The sequence below is a fragment of the Macaca thibetana genome, chromosome 15 (genome assembly GCF_024542745.1).
Source record: "Macaca thibetana thibetana isolate TM-01 chromosome 15, ASM2454274v1, whole genome shotgun sequence".
Classification (NCBI taxonomy): domain Eukaryota; kingdom Metazoa; phylum Chordata; class Mammalia; order Primates; family Cercopithecidae; genus Macaca; species Macaca thibetana.
The window spans coordinates 2,318,490-2,338,138 of record NC_065592.1 but is presented as its reverse complement, the minus strand read 5'-3'; the positions used below and the strand labels follow the sequence as shown (position 1 = coordinate 2,338,138).

At 47.2% G+C, this 19,649-nt stretch overlaps 1 protein-coding gene across 1 annotated transcript in view; it reads right to left on the bottom strand.

Annotated features, from left to right (window-relative positions):
• Positions 1-19,649, bottom strand: part of LOC126937095 (beta-lactoglobulin-2) — a 175,103-nt gene that overhangs the window by 33,488 nt on the left and 121,966 nt on the right. The window lies entirely within an intron of this gene.

The window sequence follows — 19,649 nt, the reverse complement described above, 5'->3', positions numbered from 1 at the left end:
TCTGTGTCCAGGCTGGGCAGTTCCTGGCAGGGCCTCAGGTGGGAGGGGCCTGGGTCGGGTCCAGGCTGGCAGCCAGTGGCAGGAGCACCTCCTGGGTCAGGGTTCTTGGAAAATGGTCGATCAGAGGCCAGCACTGAGGACAGCTGTGCCTTGGGGGCAGTGGTAGGCCCAGTGGGGCAGGCAGAGGGCCCGAGAGCCCCATGGCTGCCCCAGGATGCCACAAACATCATGCTAGTGAACAGCCGTCTGCTCCACAAAGGGGCCACAAGTCTGCGCCCGTTCATACTCCCCAGCCGGGGCTCTTCCCACAGGTGCCCCCCAACGCCAGGTGCTGCCGGCCAGGCCCGGCTGGGCAAGGCCTCCTTGAAAGGCTTTGCTCTTTCCCAATCTCTCTCGTGTTTCTGTTTTCCTCTCCTGGCTCGGAGAGCAGCTCCTCCAGCATCCTCGGCATGGCCCTGTAGGGACGGCGTCTCCTTCCCCGCTCAGTGCCCTCCAGCTAGGACGGGCCCCGGGTGGAGTCAGGTTCAGGGGAAACACTGAGGACCCCGGTGTGTGGTGCTCTTGGCCTCAAGTCTTCGTTGTGAAGTACAAGCCAAGCAAAAACAGCAACAGTGACCACAGCGGTGGTGATGATCCAAACCAATGGATCCAAACCAAGGGTGCCCAATGATCCGGCCTGTAGCTTCGGCCCTGGGGTGGGGAACATGGCAGGGGCCGTGTGCACAGCACACCCAAGCGCGCTCCGCGTGGATGCGCGTGGTGGGTCATGTCTGCAGCGTGGTGGGTCATGTCTGCAGCATTGGAATTTCAAATCTACCAATGTGCTTCTGTCCCACTGAACGGTGCAGCTGGGGCCATCAGCAACTCAGGAACGCAGGCTGCTGGAGGATGTGTCCCGGTTAGGTTTGAGGGGGATGACGCAAGTTGCAGAGTAGCGTGTCTTTCAGGATTCCACGTGTGCAAACCAGCACCCACAGGTGAGTGTGTGTGTGCACATGTGCCTGTGTGTGCACACCTGTATGTGTGTGCCCATGTGCAGGTGTGTGTCTGTGTCCATGTGCCCGTGTGTGTGCCTGTGTGCATGTGCCCATATGTGTGTGTGTGCAGTTGTGTGTGCTTGTGTGCAGGTGTGTGTGCCCATGTGCAGTGTGTGTGTCTGTATGTAGGTGTGTGTGCCCGTGTGCAGGTGTGTGTGTCTGTGTGCAGGTGTGTGTCTGTGTGTATGTACCTGTGTGTGTGCGCCTGTGTGCAAGTGTGTGTGTCTGTGTGCACGTGCCTGTGTGGGTGCATGTGCCCATGTGTGTGCCCATGTGATGTGTGTGTACCTGTGTGTGTGCCTGTGTGCATGTGTGTATACCTGTGTGCCCATGTGCATGTGTGTATACCTGTGTGTGCCCATGTGCATGTGTGTACCTGTGTGTGCCCGTGTGTGTACCTGTGTGTGCCCATGTGCATGTATGTGTACCTGTGTGTGTGCCCGTGTGTATGTACCTCTGTGTGTGCTTGTGTGCATGTGTGTATGTGTGTGTGTCCGTGTGTGTGTACCTGTGTGTGCCCATGTGTGTGTGCCCATGTGTGTGTACCTGTATGTGTATGCCTGTGTATGTGTGTACCTGTGTGTGTGTGCCCATGTGTGTGTGTACCTGTGTGCAACGGACGCAATGCCTGGAGCTTTCCATTCCAAACAATGGACTTGTTCATCTCTGGGGAGGGCTGAGATCAGGGTGGGGGTTGGAAACAAGGAGAGGGCAGGCAGCCACCTCCCATGCGTCCTGTGAGGGAAGCGACCTCCTCTCCAGTAGTGGGGAGACCTGGAGGATCTGCCCTGTCCCCTCCCAGGGTCCTATGGTCTTTCCAGGTGGCCTGCAACCTGCGCTTGGGGCCTTGCCTACCTGTGTGCCATTTTCAGCATCTGGGATCGAGGTGAGGGGGTCTCCTAGATGAGCTTTTGTTCGCCAGCTATCTTCTGGTTTATTTCCAAAGGACCCCATTTATTATCACTCCGCAGGACAGCCTACAGGTCCAAGGCTGGCCCCAAGACTCCTCCTTCCAAGGACAGCAAGAGAAAGAAGTGGCTCAGGTGGCCCCAGTCCTCGCTCAGGCAACCTCCTGAGCTGTGGTCCTGCTGCGGGCAGCTGTGCACAGAGCTGCCTCTAGAGGGACGTGACCTATGGCCTCTGCTCTCCCTGGGGCAAGTGACCCTGGCCACCCCACGCAGGGAGGCACTTGCCTGTGGATCGCAATTCCTGTTCCTACACTTTGTGGGAAGCTGAAGCAAAGAGGGCTGGAAGTGGGAAGGGAAATAGAATTATTTGACACTCCCTAAGGAGGACCAGACCCGGATGAGGCTTTAGCAAAATGCATGTCCCGGCCTCTGCCACCATGCCCAGGGCTGCTTCTGGGCCTCACCTGTGCTAGCTCGCTGAATTCTTGCAACAATCCTCTAAGTTCAGTCCTCCTAGTTTTCCCATCTTACAGGTGAGGAAATGGTGATGAACAGGGTTGAATCACGTCACCTGAAAATCCCAGTCCACCCAGAACCTCAGAATGTGACCTTATTTGGAAGTGGGGTCTTTGCAGGTAGTTGAGTAAGATGAGGTCATCCTGGAATGGGGTGGGCCCTACCTCCAACACAGATGGTATCTCTATAAGAAGAGGAGACGACACACACACACACACACAGACACACACACAGACATCCACAGACACACACACACAGATACACACACACACACAGACACACACACAGACATCCACAGACACACACACAGATACACACACACACAGACACACACACACAGACATCCACAGACACACACACAGATACACACACACACACACACAGACACCCATAGACAGACACACACACACAGACACAGAGACACACACACACACAGACACCCACAGACACACAGACCCAGAGACGCACACACACACAGACACCCACAGACAGACACACAGACCCAGAGACACACACACAGACACACACATACAGGCACACAGACACAGAGACACACACACACAGACACATACACAGACACCCATAGACACACAGACACAGAGACACACACACAGAGATAGGCACATACACAGACACAGAGACACACACACACAGATACACACACAGACACAGATACACACACAGACACACAGACACACACACACAGACACACACAGAGACAGACACACACAGACACAGAAACACACACAGAGATAGGCACATACACAGACACAGAGACACACACAGACACACACACAGACACAGAGACACACACACAGATACAGAGACACACACACACAGATACACACACAGACACAGAGACACACACAGACACACACACACACAGACACACACAGAGACAGACACACACAGACACAGAAACACACACAGAGATAGGCACATACACACACACAGATACACACACAGACACAGAGACACACACATACACAGAGACACACACATACACACAGACACACACACACACACACACAGACACACACAGAGACAGACACACACAGACACAGAAACACACACAGAGATAGGCACATACACAGACACAGATACACACACAGACACACACACAGACACACACACAGATACACACACACAGACACAGAGACACACACACATACAGACACACACACAGACACACACACAGACACAGAGATACACACACAGATACAGAGACACACAGGCAGATACACACACAGACACAGAGACACACACACACATACAGAAACACAGACACCCAGTCAGAGAGACACACACACACACAGATAGACACAGGCACACACAGATGCACACAGACACAGACACACACACAGACACACACACAGACACATACACATACACACAGAGACAGACACACACACAGACACACACACAGACACATACACATACACACAGAGACAGACACACACACAGACACACACACAGACACATACACATACACACAGAGACAGACACACACACAGACACACACACAGACACATACACATACACACAGAGACAGACACACACACAGACACAGAGATACACACACACAGATACAGAGACACAGATAGATGCACACACACAGATACAGACACACACAGACACACAATTGGACCGAGTGACACACACAGACACACAGGCACACATAGATACACACAGACAGACACACACACACAGAGACACACACAAGGAAGAGACCGTGTGAAGACAGAGGCAGGGATTGGGGTCTGGGTTCCCCAGCCAAGGAACACAGAGCCAGCAGAAGGGATGAGGAGGGACCCTCCCCTACATCCTGGTGGGACCATGGCCCTGGCCACGCCTTGATCTTGGGCTTCCGGACTCCAGAGCTGGGAGGCGGTCAATGCCTGTGGTTAGGAGCTGCACAGTGGGTGGTACCTTGTTAGGTGGCCCCAGGACCCTGGCACAGACGTCTTAGACAGGTGACATGGTGACCTGGCTGTTATGAGACAGGCAGGGCTTGGCTTTTAGAGCAGGGGCAGGCCGAGTGAAGGGAGGTCAGCCAGGAAGAAACAAAGCGTCCTATGTTCCAATAAACTCGGGATGTACCCAGTCCTGCCAGGCCTGGGGGGTCTTTCCCGCAGGTTCTCAGAGGCTCTGGCCGGTTCCTGAGAATGCTGGAACAAAGCTTGCTTCTTAGGGCACACTTCATCATCATTTCCAGGAACGGGGTTCCACAGAAAACCATTTAAAAAGGAAGAAAAGCAACCACTGGCCTCAAGCAGTTGGCCCTGCTCAGCGGGAGACTGAGGCCAGGAGGAGGCAACTTAACCCGGTCGCAGACCCAGGAGTGGGACCTGGGAAGAGACTCCAGCCCCCGAGTCCGAGGCCTGGCCCACCCAGCACTGAGTCCACACCCCTCTCACCAGGACTAGGCTGGGAGCTGGCCTGTCCTTGCAGAAGCAGGAGACTTCTTCTCTTTTCTTTTCTCTTTTCTTTTCTTTCTTTTCTTTTCTTTTTTCTTTTCTTTTCTTTTTTGTTCTTTCTTTTTTTTCTCAAGACTGTCTTGCTCTGTCACCCAGGCTACAGTGCAGTGGAGTGATCTGGGCTCACTGCAGCCACTGCCTCCCGGGTTCAAGCGATTCTCCTGCCTCAGCCTCCTGAGTAGCTGGGATTACAGGCGCCCGCCACCACACCCGGCTAATTTTTGTAGTTTTAGTAGAGATGGGGTTTCACCATGTTGACCAGGCTGGTCTCGAACTCCTGACCTCAGGTGATCCGCCTGCCTCGGCCTCCCAAAGTGCTGGGATTACAGGCGTGAACCACTGTGCCTGGCTAAGAATGGATTTTATATGACTCCTGATGCATTGCCCTTGCAAAATGAAAACTCAGAAAAGGGGGATTCTCCCCAGGGGGAGAAGCTGTCTTTGGGAGATGAAGGTACTCAACAAAACCCTCCCTAAACCCTGGCCCTGGGAGAGGCTGGAAGAGCTGGGATGGGATCTTCACCTCACCAGATGCCCATTGGCCTCTGAGCAGTCACCCCGCAGTGGAGACACCAGCTCTGCCTACAGGAGTGAGTTTGCCCGGGCACTGCTTGGCACTCCCTTCTCTAGCCAGGGGATGCTGCCAAAGGCACAAGGGGTACCCTTCAGCCGATGACGTCCCCCGGGGCTTGGGTCACCGCTGTGCGACAGGTGCGAGGCTGGGTATCTGGTCCAGGGTCTGCAGATCATGGCCCAGAAAGTGGGTCTCATGTGTGCCCACCTCATCCTCCCCAGGCTCTCACCTTATTAGCGGGGGCAGGCACCACCTGGGTCCCCTGGGCTCACAGCGTGGAAAGCAGGCTCAGCCCCAGGGTCAGTGGGAACGGCTACATCGTGGCTGTGGCCCCGTGTCGGCTCTGGGCTTGCGCTGCCAGGCTGGCTATGGCAACTCTGGCTCTCTCAGGTTGTCCATTTATTCCCTGACTCTGGGCTGACTGGGAAATGGGTGAGTTTCCAGCTCACTTGTTTTTCACAATGGCCACGGACCATCCCAGCAGAGGTAGGGCCATGCCGGAGAAACACTGACCACTCCGTAAACCACCCTGTGTGTCCATCTCGGACCCTGTTTTCCTAAAGCTTCACCTCAAGGGAGGATGTCACCAAAGCAGGAGGAGTGAAAAGATGTCTTAGAACAACAACAACAAATATATGGTCTGCTGGCTCCTCCTCAGCCCCTCGTGTCTGGCTGTGCTGCTGGCTGCTAATCTATCCTCGTCACTGGCATGTGGCTTCATGAGGACGTGAGCAGTGACAGCTCTGCCACCGCACCCAGGCCCCGCTGAACCCTGAGCAGCACGCATCACAACCACGTCAGCCCTGAACCCACAAACAGCAGAGGCAATGTCCGGCTGTCCCTTCCTGACCGACTTCTCAGCCCCAGGCCCTGAGACCCTGTCTGTGCTTCCCAGGGAAGGTTTTTCTTGGATTCCACTTTCCTCTCTTGCCTTCCTCCCCGTTTCCCGCCCTCCATCTCTCTCCATGCCAAAATGGCTCCCGCTTTTGTTCCTCTTCTGGGGGATCTCAGCCTCTCCTGGTGTCTTGGGTGCTCTTTCTTGACTTCCAAAGCTTCATCCTGGATGTGCGTCTCCTGAATTCTAGGTTCTTGTATCCAGCTCCCAGATGGACACTTCCCTCCTGATGCCCCACAGCTCTGACCCTCAGGACACCCCTGAACAAGCCCACACCTGTACAAATAGCCCTGGGTGTTGCCAACAATATTTCCATCTTCCTCCAGTTGGCCTTTTCATTTTGCCTGTAAGTTATGACTCATCTTTCAGACCTATCTCCTCCTGTCCAATCTCCCTGCCATTTCTCTATTCCCCAACTTCATTAGTGTTTTAAAAATAGATGCATTGCAGCCGGGTGCGGTGGCTCACGCCTGTAATCCCAGCACTTTGGGAGGCCGAGACAGGTGGATCACGAGGTCAGGAAATCGAGACCATCCTGGTTAACACGGTGAAACCCTGTCTCTACAAAAAATACAAAAAAGTAGCTGGGCATGGTGGTGGGTGCCTGTAGTCCCAGCTACTCTGGAGGCTGAGGTAGGAGAATGGCATGAGCCTGGGAGGCGGAGCTTGCAGTGAGCCGAGATCGCGCCACTGGACTCCAGCCTGGGTGACAGAGAGAGACTCCCTCTCAAAAAAAAAAAAAAAAGGTACATTTCTTGATTGATTGATGTGCCTCCTAGTGGGCTCCCCTTCAATCTTATTGGTTGAACTCTATTTCACTGATTGTGCATGTGCAGTGGATGGATGGATGGATAAATGGGTAAATGGATGGATAATTGGATGGGACAGATGAATGGGCAGATGCATGGATGATTGGATGGAATCAATAAAGGGATGAATGGATGGATGGGTAGATGTATGGATGATTGGAGAAAACAAACGGATGGATGGATGGATGGATGGATGGATGGATGGATGGATGCATGGATGAGTGGATGGATGGATGGATGGATGGATGGATGGATGGGTGGGTGGGTGGATGGATGGATAGATGGATGGATGGATGGGTGGATGGATGCGTGGATGGATGGATGGATAGATGGATGAATTAATGGATGAGTGGATGGATGGATGGATGGATGGGTGGATGGGTGGGTGGATGGGTGGATGGATGGATAGATGAATGGATGGGTAGACAGATGATTAGATGGGATGAATGAATGAGTGGATGGATGGATGGATGGGTCGATGGACAGATGACTGTGTGAAATTGAGGCAGGAAAATAATAAAAGAAATTGGAAGTTGGGTAAAACGCAGAATGAGTAAAAGCAGAGAGTAGAAACAAGGCAAAGGGATGGGTGAGCAAGAAGCAAGATAGGAGACAGAAACTGAGCAACCAAACAAAAGTAAGATAAAAAAGCAAGTAAAGAAACTCCATGGCCATCAAGATCTGGACCAAACCAGTAGGGGGCAGCTCCTCAAAGATAGGCATGCACATTAGAGAGAAAAAGTATCCTTATCATGACCCCATATGATAAGCAGTTCATTAAAGCTCATGCATATGGATTGCGTATCATTTATCTACTTAAAATTATGGGATAGAGGCAACCAGCAAGTGCACAAGAGCCAAAGTAACTAAGCAACCAACCTATTAATCAAAAGACAGATGTTGGATAAAGATTAGGCAGCCTTGGGAAGAGAAGAAAAACACACACACACATACACATAAAAAGACCCAGAGTATACCAAACTAACGATTATCTCATCCTGCAGAGGTCAGCCCACTCTCCCCTCTCTCAGAGTGCTACTGTGCTTAATAAACTGTTGCTGCTTGCTTTGCTATTTGTGTGTGCCACGCCAAATTCTCTGTCCAGGACACCAAGAGCCTGGAACTGCACAGCACCATCCGGTAACAGAATGAATGGATGGATGAATGGATGATTGGATGGAATGGATGGATAGATGAACAGATGGATGGATGGATGGATGGATGGATGGGAGATGGATGGGAGATGGATAGATGGTGGATGGATGGTGGATGAGTGGTGGATAGGTGGTGGGTGGATGGATGAATGGGTAGACGGATGGATGATTGGATGGATGGATGGATGGATAGACGAACAGATGGATGGATGGATGGATGGATGGATGGATGGATGGATGGATGGATGGGAGATGGATAGATGGTGGATGGATGGTGGATGGGTGGTGGACAGGTGGTGGGTGGATGGATGAATGGGTAGAAGGATGGGTGATTGGATGGATGGATGGATAGATGAATGGGATGGATGGATGGATGGATGGATGGATGGATGGGAGATGGATAGATGGTGGATGGATGGTGGAGGGGTGGTGGATAGGTGGTGGGTGGATGCATGAATGGGTAGACAGATGGATGATTGGATGGATGGATGGATAGATGAACAGATGGATGGATGGATGGATGGATGGGAGATGGATAGATGGTGGACGGATGGTGGATGAGTGGTGGATACGTGATGGGTGGATGGGTGAATGGGTAGATGGATGGATGATTGGATGGATGGATGGATAGACGAACAGATGGATGGATGGATGGATGGATGGATGGATGGATGGATGGGAGATGGATAGATGGTGGATGGATGGTGGATGGGTGGTGGATAGGTGGTGGGTGGATGGATGAATGGGTAGATGGATGGATGATTGGATGAATGGATGGATTGGCAGATGGATGGATGGTGGATGGGGGGTAGAGAGGTGGTGAATGGATGGATGGATGGGTAGATGGATGGGTGGATAATTGGATATAATGGGTATTATAGATATATGAATAAATGGATGGGTGGAGGGATGGATGAATGGTAGATGGCTTCATTTACTCATATTGAATAGTACAGTCTCACTTTCATGACTTCTCCAGCTTGCCAAGGTGCTTTCATGTTCAGTATCACTTCTGACTCCTCCTATGGCTTCCATTCCTTCCAATCATCCATCCATTCACCCATGTACCATCCATCCACAACCCATCCATCCATCCATCCATCCATCCATCCATCCATCCATCCTTCCATCCATCCGTCATTCCTTCTCTCAAACACCATTTTTGGTGCCATGTGACCTGTTTTCGCAGTCACTGCTATTTCCACATTGCCTCAGTGGAGGTGGCAAGAATGAGATGTCACTGTGCCAAGTACCTGACTTATATTTACCCACTGTTTGTGACCAAGGTTCACACAGATCTCAGGGCTGCTGAGGTCAGCCAGAAACTGACTCATAAGCGGAACACCCCTCTTTCTCCCAGGTTCCTCCTGGTCCTGCTGTGGGGCCATCCTGGGTCCAGGGCTAAGCTAACACCTGCCAGGCTCTGCAGGCCCCAGACTGCTCCTCACAAGACGTCTTTGTGTCTTGCTGGCTCAGTTTTTGGCTCCAGCTGGGGCTTCTCAATAACCCCGAGTGAAGGCAGAGAAGGGCAGCGAGTCTGAGTGTTAACTGAACAGGGCAGGGGCGAGGTGGGCTCCAGTTCAGTGTGAGGACTGGGGGTTCCATTAGGGCTTGAAGGTGGTTTTGGTAAATCTTCATAATGAGCGTCAGAAGTGGGTTCGGGAATCCTGAATCCGGTCTCTCTTATCCTCTAGCGTCCTGCACCTGTCCAGAGGGACCCAGCGCACACAGAACAAGCCAGGCAAAGGGACAGTGGCTGAGGCTCTGACTTATGGACAAGGGCTGTCAAAATTGGATTTCCCCTCCTTACAAGCTGGGTCATTTTACAGCTCCCTGCACTGCAGGAAGATGGAAATTGCAGAGCAACTCTTCAGTTCAGGAGAAATTGCAGAGCATTTAGAAAGTAAGTGACTCTCTAAGTGACATTTCAGAATCTGAGGGATCTAGCTGCAGCAGTGCTAAGAGAAAAATATGTACTCCTTATGTGTGTATATATATATGTTTGTTTGTTTGTTTAAGAGGGAGTCTGGCTCTGTCACCCGGCTCACTGCAACCTCTGCTTGCCAGGTTCAAGCGATTCTCCTGCCTCAGCCTCCCGAGTAGCTGGGATTACAGGCACCCACCACCATACCTGGCTAATTTTTTTTTTTTTTTTTGAGATGGAGTCTCACTCTGTTGCCCAGGCTGGAGCGCAGTGGTTCAATCTTGGTTCGCTGCAAGCTCTGCCTCCTAGGTTCACACCGTTCTCCTGCCTCAGCCTCCGAGTAGCTGGGAGTACAGGCAACTGCCACCACGCCAGGCTAATTTTTTGTATTTTTAATAGAGACGGGGTTTCACCATGTTAGCCAGGATGGTCTCGATCTCCTGACCCTGTGATCTGTCCGCCTCAGTTTCCAAAGTGCTGGGATTACAGGCATGAGCCACTGTGCTTGGCCTAAAAATAATTTAGTAAATAAAAAGAAGAAACATAAGTTAATAAGCCACACCACTCAAAAAGGGGGGCAGGAAATATGGAGGAGGGGAAAAGGGGGAGAGAATTACGGGGCAGGGGTTACAAAATAAGCATAAGAAAGGATAAGGAAGGAATTGCAAATACAAAAGCAGAGGATACTGAATTAGAAAATAGAAAAAGGGCATTAAAGGGTAGTGGTTCTTTAAAAATATCAACAGAGTGGGAAGGTCATTAGGCAGCCTAATGAAGAAAACACATAGAAAATTATAAACACTACTGGGAAAATAACCGCAAAATGAAAAGATACTAAAACAAGCAGTAGAAATAAAACATTTGCTTAACTCTATGGGAAAAAGTGAGAAGTTGGATGAAATGGGCAATTTTCTATGAAAACATAAATTACCTAGCCTGACATCAGAGGACCTCTACAACCTTAATGGGTGAATTTTCATAGAAGAGCTGAAAAAAAAAATTTATTAAAGAGTTATTTCTCCCAAAACCATGAGTCACAAACAGTTTTACAGGGAAAATCAGAACCGCCTTCAGGAGCAGTTCATGTGAGTGCCAAAAGGAAAGAGAACTTCCTAAGCCATTTTTAGGAAGTTAAGAGAACATTAATTTCAAAACCTGACAAGATAACTTAAAAGACACTCATAGGCCAATTTCACTTATAAATATCAATGTAAGAACACTAACAAAAATATCCAACAGAACCTAGAACATGTTTTTGTTGTTGTTGTTTTGTGTTTTTGTTGTTGTTGTTTTGAGATGGAGTTTTACTCTTGTCACCCAGGCTGAGTGCAGTGGCACCATCTCAGCTTGCTGCAACCTCTGCCTCCCAGATTCAAGCAATTCTCCTGTCTTAGCCTCCCGAATAGCTGGGATTACAGGCGCCTGCCCCCATACCTGGCTAATTTTTGTATTTTTAGTAAAGATGGGGTTTCACCATGTTGGCCAGCCTGGTCTCGAACTCCTGACCGCAGGTGGTCTGCCTACCTTGGCCTCCCAACGTGCTGGGATTACAGGCATGAGCCACCACACCCGGCCAGAACCCAGAACACTTTTCCAGGGTGAGGTATAAAAGTTCCATTTCAGGATTATAATAATCATTTGTACTAGACAACCTATTAATAAAATTCAATATAGTAATATGTCACAAGACTAAAATTATAAGACCACTCCTATTGATACTATCAAGGCTTGATAAAATTCAAAATTCTTAATAATAATAATTATACAAACAATATTATTTTTATTTTATTTATTTTGAGACAGTTTCACTGTCACCCAGGCTGGAGTGCAGTGGTGCTATCTCAGCTCACTGCAAACTCTGCCCTCCAGGTTCAAACAATTCACGTGCCTCAGCCTCCTGAGTAGCTGGGATTGCAGGTGCATGCCACAAAGCCTGGCTAAGTTTTTGTATTTTTATTTTATTTATTTATTTATTTATTTATTGAGATGGAGTTTCGCTCTTGTCGCCCAGGCTGGAGTGCAATGGCGTGATCTCGGGTCACTGCAACCTCCGCCTCCCAGGTTCAAGAGATCCTCCTGCCTCAGCCTCCTGAGTAACTGGGATTACAGGCACCCACTGTCATGCCCAGCTAATTTTTGTATTTTTGTGGAGACGGGGTTTGATCATATTGGCCAGGCTGGTCTCAAACTTTTGATCTCAGGTGATCCGCTGGCCTCAGCCTCCCAGACTACTGGGATTACATGAGTGAGCCACTGAGCCAGGCCTTTTTGTATTTTTTGTAGAGATGGGGTTTCACCATGTTGGCCAGGCTGGTCCTGAACCCCTGGCCTCAAGTGATCCACCTGCCTCAACCTCCCAAAGTGCTGGGATTACCGGCGTGACCCACCATGCCTCACCACAAACAATATTAAAAAAAGAATTTAGACACGCCGGAAGACTCAACAAAAGACATGAACAAAGAAAAGACATATCACAATTGTGTACAGAAAATTCCATGGAGATGTAAATTCTCCCCAAATCAAGCTATAAATGTACTGCAATTCCATTAAAAACATCAACCGCATTTCTTACCAGATAACTTAGTCTACAGTGTATTTGAAGACAGAAATAAGTAAGAATAACTAACAAAATTCTGATAAAAGAATAACAAGAAGGAACCTAAACCAGATGTTAAGGATAAGATGATGAAAACATTGTGGTTGTGGCATATAAAGAAACACACGAGTAGGACAGAATTACAAGTCTGTACACATGTCACTGAATGCCCACGAGCATCAGGCGTGTGAGAAGATGCAGTGGCTCATGCGTGGTGTTGGGAGACTGGAGGACGTCTTGGAAATATAGTTTGAATCTTTTTTTTTTTTTTTTTTTGAGACGGAGTCTTGCTCTGTCGCCCGAGCTGGAGTGCAGTGGCCAGATCTCAGCTCACTGCAAGCTCCGCCTCCCGGGTTCACGCCATTCTCCTGCCTCAGCCGCCCCAGTAGCTGGGACTACAGGCACCAGCCACCTCGCCCGGCTAGCTTTTTGTATTTTTTAGTAGAGACGGGGTTTCACCGTGTTAGCCAGGATGGTCTCGAACTCCTGACCTCGTGATCCGCCCGTCTCGGCCTCCCAAAGTGCTGGGATTACAGGCTTGAGCCACTGCGCCCGGCCTATAGTTTGAATCTTAACTCATGACTCAAATGAACTCCTGGTGAAACAATAAAAATGCTAGGAAGACATTATTTTAATTTTAGAATATGAGAAACCTTTCCAATGTGAATCTAAAGTATCTGAGACAGGTGTCAATCAATTTAGAAAGTTATTTTGCCAAGATGAAGGACACACCTGTGACACAGCCTCAGCAGGTCCTGATAACATGTGCCCAAGGTGGTTTTGTTTTTTTTAAATTATACTTTAAGTTCTAGGGTACATGTGCACAACGTGCAGGTTTGTTACCTATATATACATGAGCCATGTTGGTGTGCTACACCCATTAACTCATCATTTACATTAGGTATATCTCCTAATGCTATCCCTCCCCCCTGCCCCCTCCCCACAATAGGACCCCTTCCTGTGTCCAAGTGATCTCATTGTTCAATTCCCACCTATGAGTGAGAACATGCGGTATTTGGTTTTCTGTTCTTGCGATAGTTTGCTGAGAATGATGGTTTCCAGCTGCATCTACGTCCCTACAAAGGACACAAACTCATCCTTTTTTATGGCTGCATAGTATTCCATGGTGTATATGTGCCACATTTTCTTAATCCAGTCTCCCAGCTTGCTTTTATCGCTTTTTAGGGAGACAGAAGATATCCATCAATATATGGAAGATTTACATTGGTTCAACCTGGAAGGGTGGGACAATTCAAAGTTGGGGGGGCTTCCAGGTTATAGGTAGATTTCAACATATTCGGATTGGCAAAAGGTTGAAAGAGTTATTATCTATAGAAAGGAATGCCTGCCTTACGATAAGGTGTTGTGGAGGCCAAGGTTTGATCATGCAGATGAAGACTGCAGGTAGCAGGCTTCGGAGAGAACAGATGGTAAAAGTTCCCTTTTAGACTTACGGTCTTTGTTGACATTATGCTGAAGGGTAGAGTGAAGCATGTCCAGCCCCCACTTCCCATCTTGGCTTGAACCAGCCTTTCATGTTAAACTTTAGAGTGCCCTGGCCAAAGAGGGAGTCCACTTGGATGATTTGGCCGGTGGTAGGGGTGGGGAGCGGTTGACTAAACAAAAATGAAACCAAACAAACGAAGAAACAAAACAACAGCAGAAGTCATAAAAGAAAACATTGGTAACTTTAACTACGTAAAGAAAGTACATTGAAATGACACACAAACCAAGGAAGAAGAGAAATGATCGACTGAGAAAAATTACTTTTAACTGTGTTAGATGTGAGTTCTAAATTTCTTTTCAAAGAATCAATATGTCAGTATGTTCAATTCTTTGCCTTCTACTTTTAAACTTAACTTCCTCGTAAGGCAACCTTTTCTGATTACCCACTCCACCCTGACTCATTCCGATTACCTGCTCCACCCTGACTGCATTCTGATTGCCTGCTCTGTCATAACCATTTTTCCCACCAAACGATTCACCCTGTCACTCTCTTTAAATTAGCCAATCAGAATTAGTTTAGCCTGTGAAGCCTAACCCTAGCCAATAGGAGAACAACACAGCAGCAGGAGCCACGTGCATCATGGATAAGCACCCCTTCCCCTCCCTTGTCCAGGTGTGTGCTCACCATTGCTCCATCTGTAAGGGCACACCCTTCTATAGAAGTAAATTGCCTTGCAGAGAATTAAAAAGAAAATTTTATATTCAAGTGCTATTTCTTTTGCTACACCGAAACTGTATTTATAACAACTGAATAGCACAAACAATATCTAACTTCCTTAATACATAAAGAGCTCCTACAAGTCAATAGAAAAACTCCAAGAACTCAACAGACAAAGGATATGATTTAATTCTTCACAGAAAAAATGCAAATGCCTCTCAAACATGTAAAAATAAGAGAATATTCCATGCAGTAACAGCAAAATACACATTCTTTTAAAAGGATAAATTTATCAAGAGAATTTGTGAATGCAATGAATCCCAGTTTTATAATGCATGGAGCAGATGCTGATATAACTGAAAGGAGAATCGCATAACTCCACACTTGTAACCAGAGACTGCAACTCTCCTCATTCAGTAACAAGGAAAAAGTTGACAAAACATAAAGATATAGAAGGCTTGGTCATTGTCTCAACCAATTAACTATCAACCACCTAACTTGGGATGCACATTCTTTCTAAGAACACACAGGACATGCGGCAAGGGAGGTTGTATCTTGGACCATAAAACAAGTTCCCCCAAATTTAAGAAAATTGAAATCATACGAATTGTATTTTTGTCAAATAGAAATCAATAGCAAAAGATATAGGAAAAATCTGCAAATATTTGGTGATGAAGATGTCAATTGAAGAAAATGATTGACAAATCTCAATCATTTTAGGAAATTTATTTGCCAAAATTAAGGATGCACCCAAGAAACAGATCTATGCCTTTTTCTGAAGATGATTTTGAGGGCTCCAAATGTAAAGGAGAAAGGGTGGGATATTGAGAAGCACACAGTTTTCATACAAATGGAAGGGGAGGGGCAGAGGGAAAATGTGGGGAATCTGCATTTTACATAAGATAACACAGACACAGTGGGGCAGTGGAACAATCAGATATGCATTTGTGTCTGGCTGGCTGGGGTGACTGCACCTGCAAAGATAAGCTAACAACTTGCATCGCTATGGTGAAGTTCTGACAGCTCACCAGGAATTTCCCTGTGGGCAAAATAGGGGGAGGTGGGTAGCCTTTCATCTTGTAGCCATCTTCTTTAGCAACCAACGTGGAGAGGCAGCTTTGTGTGACCCAGTTCTCAGCTTGACATTTCCCTTTGGCTAAATGAGTTTGGGTCCCCAGATCTAATTTCCTTTCACAAAACAAACTACATTTAAGTAGCCAATGGATGAATTTCACAAGGAAAATTGGAAAATATTTTGAGTTGAGAAAAAATGAAAACAAAATATGACCAGGTATGGTGGCTCCTGCCTGGAATCCCAGCACTTTGGGAGGCTGAAGTAGGAGGATCACCTGAGCCCAGGGGTTTTCTCCAACTGGGCAACATAGCAAGACCCCATCTCTAAGAAAATAAATAAATTTTTAAAAATGTTAGAAAATATATTAAAATATATGGGATGAACTAAACCAGTACTTTGGAGAAAATTTATAGCATTAAATATTTGTATTCAGCAACATGAACATCCTCCACTCAGCAATCTGAGCCAGCATCTGAGTAACTAGAAAAAGAATGGTCTAAAACAAAGCAGGCAGGAGGAAATAAACACTCAATGTAATAGCTGAAATCAGTGAAATAGAAAACAGAAAAACAATAGAGAAATCAATGGAACTGAAAGTTAGTTTGATCTTCAAAAAGATTAACGAAGTGGATAAATCTCAAGCCAGACTAATCAGGCAAAAGCAGACAGCTGACACCAATGATTACTCTCAGGAATAAGGAAAGGGGACACCACTACAGACCCTATGGACATTATAAGGATAAAAAGTAAATACTTTGAATAACTTGATGAAAATAATTTTGAAAACTTGAACAACATGGATAAATTCCTGGAAATATGCAAAGGGCCAAGTTTATTAAAGAAGCAATGGATCACCAGAATTGACCTTACAGAAATGGAATTTGTAGATACAAATTTTCCTAACCACCCTCCCCCCATACCACCCTCCCCACAACAAGATCTCAAACCCCAGGTGGCTTCACGGGTAAATCCTACCATCTGAGAAAGCAACGATACCTTTCAAAAACTCTTCCATAAATTGCAAGCAGAGGGACATTCCCTAACTCATCTTATGAGGCAAGCGTTACACTGATACCAACTAGTTACATACTATTTCCTACATAAGACATGCTTTGCCTGAATTGAAATAATTCCCTTATCCACTATTACATTTCTACAATGACTGTGATGTCTTCTAGATACTATTTTGTTCCTCCTTTTTGTTTTGTTTATTCCAATCACAATGAAAACTCTGTATCCCCCTTATCCTCTAGTGACTATAAATGGCAAGGGCTTGGCTACTCCTAAGCCCCAAGTTACGGCATTATCCTTTCCTGTCTCCCTAAGGACACACCTCCGTATGTGAGTCCTCCCTCAACTGTCTACCTCCTGTGTGCTCTCTGTTTCATACTGAGCTCTGACTGATAGAACACTAATATCATTACTAACATGGATGTGACTACTGGGTTGAAGTAAGGATTTCTTGGCAATACCTTTTGCTCTAGAATATACTCCAAAAGAGATCAAAGTGTGAATAAACTGGGGTACCATCAGAGTGAATGAGATGCCAGGGTCTCTCTGCAGGCCTTGGCAGCAGGCAGCTAGGTAGTTGTCATGTAGGACAATTAACATCCTCTGAACAACACAGTGTGTGTGAGGTCCAACCAAAGATTTTGTAATGCGGATATGTGTTCCATCCCTGTTTACAAGCACTAACACTGAAAGTGATCAAGCCTCACACAGGATTGCTTTGCAGCCAGCCGAGAAAAACACATCAGTAGAAAAAACAACTACCTGTAGCAGTTGCTTTCCTCTGAAATTGTCGATTTTGGAGTTTACTTTCATTTGTTGGTTTGTTTTTCATTTTATGGCTTGCTGCCTTTTATTTTTTAGTTTAATATTTTAAATATATAAAATGCCAACTGGTTCAAAAGTTAAAACTGCATGAAAGTTACATTTACAAAAGGTTGACTTTGATTCCTACCCTCTCCATGCATTTTTATCCCCAGAGATGACCATACTCATTAATTTCCGTTCATTCCTCCTGTCTTTTTCTAAATAGGTATGGACAGTCTTAATTCCATTCTTTCTTACATGAAAGTCAGCACAGTCCGTGTACCTGCCTCTTCGCCTCATTTTTCTCACTTAATGGCATGTGCTGGAAATTTACTCTGTGTCCATTTGTAGAGAACTTAAAGGGAAGGGGTTTTAATGTTTTTAACAGACTCCAGCATCTGCGGAGAAATCATAGTATTCTTGATCCTTTAATTACACAATTATGTCCAGAGATGTCTTCTGGGGGTGAAGTTAATGTAGACGCCTCTGTGATTCTCTGTGTGACTGGGTTCCAGGGGCACCGATACTGTTCAGGGTGTTTGCATCGACACACAGGGTGATGTGGTGATGGAGCCAGCAGGTGCAATGGTTGTGTGTGTGGGTATTAGACCCCCTGCCAGTCCATGTCCCACCCACCAGCTGGGCAATGAGACAGTTAAGGGCTTCTGCCCTGTGGGCAGTCATGAGGATGAAATGGCTTATTTGGGTTTTTTGTTGGTTTTTGGGTTTTTTTTGTGTGTGTGTGTGACGGAGTCTCACTCTGTCACCCAGGCTGGAGTGCAATGGCACAATCTCAGCTCATTGCAACCTCTGCCTCCTGGGCTTAAGTAATTCTCTTGCCTCAGCCTCCAGAGTAGCTGGGATTACATATGGATCATCTGCCACCACGCTCAGCTATTTTTTTTTTTTTTAATTTTCAGTACAGACAGCATTTCACTATGTTGGCCAGACTGGTCCCAAACCCTTGACCTCAGGTGATCCGCCTGCCTCGGCCTCCCAAAGGGCTGGGATTACAGGTGTGAGCCCCTGTGCCTGGGTTAAAACGGCCTGTTTGTTATACAGACAGTGCAGAAGTTCCTTAACTGCCACACAAGCGCTAGTTACTCCTGGTAGGGCCTGGTTTTGTGGAGTTTTGATGGAGATGTTTTCCTAGCATTAGAAACAAGTGCGGAAGATTTGTACCCTCCTCATGCCTGGGACTGTTCACGTTGCCTGGTTTCATCTGTTCCCAAAAGGAGCAGGAGATCTCCGGCCCTTGCCTGGCTGCTGTCAATGCCGGGGGCCGGGCTGGGACACAGACCCTTGACCGCGTATGTCTGTCTGCCTTGAGAAGGGTCCTTACCTACTCTGTCTCTAGTTTTCTCTGATCTGTTTTGGAGGCTTATATTTGCCTGAAAGCATCTCTTTTGCATTGTAAAAAATATATTCTAGAGTCAAATAGCATAATCCCTTATGATTCTCGTAATCAATTTTCTCTTAATCTGTGGTCATTGATAGTTGCTAGAATTTTTTTTCCCAGGTGTTTGTGACAGGTGAGCTAAATCCCACCAAGCCCACCCCTTCCCTACTTTGGGGCACAGGTGCATGAATTTGACAAGTTTCTCTGATTTTGTCATTTTTGCTTGTATCTTCCTTAATTCTATTTTCTTACTTTCCTGATTCTAACGCTTTTTTTTTTTTTTCTAACAAGAGCTCATTACAGATT